The sequence below is a fragment of the Trachurus japonicus genome, chromosome 18, assembly GCF_045865225.1.
Source record: "Trachurus japonicus isolate A0001 chromosome 18, Traja_1.0".
NCBI classification, from domain to species: domain Eukaryota; kingdom Metazoa; phylum Chordata; class Actinopteri; order Carangiformes; family Carangidae; genus Trachurus; species Trachurus japonicus.
Window position 1 is genome coordinate 408,313 of NC_140924.1, and position 2,579 is coordinate 410,891.

Here is a 2,579-nt window from a genome sequence, read left to right on the forward strand (position 1 = left end):
CCCATTCACTCACATGGAGACTTTTTTCTAATTGAGGTCCCATGGGCAGGGCCGTTGTATAGGGGAGAAAGGTGGTGATAACTCTAGGGGCCCAGCGCCCAGTGGGGCCCATAAAAACCCCAGTAGTCTAATCTTTGTATGACTGATTTATTCTGTATAAGACCCTGACTGATACTCATAGTAATACTGCATTAGCATCAAAACAAAGTAGGCTAAATAAGAAATGATAATGAAAAAAAGTGGAAAAGTCAGGGGGGAGGGGCCCACTTTAGTATTCTTTCAGGGGGCCCAGGATTCTTAGCAACGGCCCTGCCCATAGCGACGTTACTTCCTGCTTCCGCTTCGGCTCTCTAGGGGATTATGGCAATGGGCCGATTATTGGACTAAATGTTGAACTATCCCTTTAAATCAGCTTTGTTCATCTCAACAGTGAGAGAATACATTTTTATTTTTTTAATTTAACCTTTATTTAAAGGGACAACCAGGAGTTTTGTTAAAGTGAAGTGTTTCCTCACTACATTTATGAGCCTCCGCACCGTGAAATTCTTTGACCGGGTCAAGACAGACTCATGTTTTCATTCATCAAGAATTAAAGTCAGAGGTTGGAAGACGATCACATACCGTCGTAGTTCCCACCACACTGCAAAAAACTCAAAATCTTTCCAAGAATATTTGTCATATTTCTTGTCAAAATGTCTCATTTTTAGTCAAAACTAATCTCTTTCCACTTAAAATAAGTATCATCATCTCAAAATGAACTTGTTTTTAGATCATTTTCACTTGTTTCAAACTAATTTTCACTTGAAATAAGTAGAAAAATCTGCCAGTGAAAGCAAGTTTTTTGTGCTTGTAATAAGAAAGAAAAACTTGCTCCACTATCAGATTTTTCTACTTATTTCAAGTGAAAATCTGCTTTTTAATGTGATGAGTCTTATTTTAAGTAGAATGAGATTTGTTTTGACTAGAAATGACATTTTCACTAGAAATAAGACAAATATTCTTGGTAAGATTTTGAGTTTTTGCAGTGCATACTGTAAACGGAGATTCGGCGGCGTTATTCTCATGACTCGCCACGAAACCGAAAGTAAAGAAACGCTGGTCGGCTCGCCCAGCATTTCCACCACCACTAATAATAACAAAATAACCATAGAGACAAAACCATAGATTTATCTAAAATGGACCATTAACAAGTGGTAACGGAGATTCATCCACATTAATATCAGACTTTTTATAACCAAATAGAAACTCCTGGTTGTCCCTTTAACTGCTTTATTGTATTGCATTGTATTGTTTTGTATTTTTCTAAGTGTAATTTATATAACCCTGTTTTCACTTTTAGCACTCCCCTCCCCCTCCCCCTTAATTAAAGAGCTTCTAGATCTTTTCAGGCTGCACTTGAAAATAAGAATTTTGTTCTTAATTTGCTTGCCTGGGTAAATAAAGGTTAAATAAATAAATAAAAATGCTGGACGAGTCGACCACTAATCATAAATTATTAGGGCTGTCCCGATTACCATACTGTATTTTGATAATCGAAGCTTCGACGGCCGGGGGGGGTGTGCCATCGTAACGTCGTAGCAGAAATAATGAAAGTAACGTCAAACAAACACTGCTTATCTCCACAACCAGGCAGGTTTCCAGGATGCCAAGTAGCCGACTCATTTTAATGTAACCGTTGCCGATGAGAACCGGCATCAAAAAGGAAAATAAAGAAAATCGATCACGGACTTCATGATCGATTACCATGGCAACAAACGAAGCTTCGAAGCTTCAAATTTTTTGGGGTCAGCCCTATAAATAACAATATCACAATAACTATAGAGACAAAAGGATATATTTATCTAAATGGACCATTAACAAGTGGTAACGGAGATTCATCCACATTAATATCAGACTTTTTATAACCAAATAGAAACTCCTGGTTGTCCCTTTAATGGTGACAAACCTACTGCTATGACTATAGGGATTATGGCGATGGGCCGATTATTTGACTAAATGTTGAACCATCCCTTTAAAACAGCTTTGTTCATCTAAACAGTGAGAGAATACATTTTTATTTTTTTAATTGAACCTTTATTTAAACCAGGAAGAATCAATTAACAACAAGTTCTTATAACAATGATGAAATAAATGGAGTTATATAGATTATAGACACACACTGATCCTCATCATCCTCTCTGTCATCATCTCACACACACACACACACACACACACACACACACACACACACACACACACACACACACACACACACACAGAGTGACAGGCTGCTCGCTGATTGGCTGAGCGCTGTGACGTCAGACGGCGCTGGGGGAGGAGAGCTTTAGCGCAGCGACTCTCTCTCTCTCTCTCTCTCTTCATCTCTCCATTTCTCCATCTCTCTCTCTCCGAGGATCGATACTCTTCATCCTCCTCTTCCTCTTCCTCCTCCTCCTCTTCATCAGCTGATCGACTCTCATCGATCATCACTTATTGATCAGCAGCAGCAGCGGCAGCGCGGGAAGCTCGAGCTCACAGTGTCGTCACATCGACCTCCATCTTCATCTTCTTCATCTTCATCTTCATCTTCATCCTCTTCA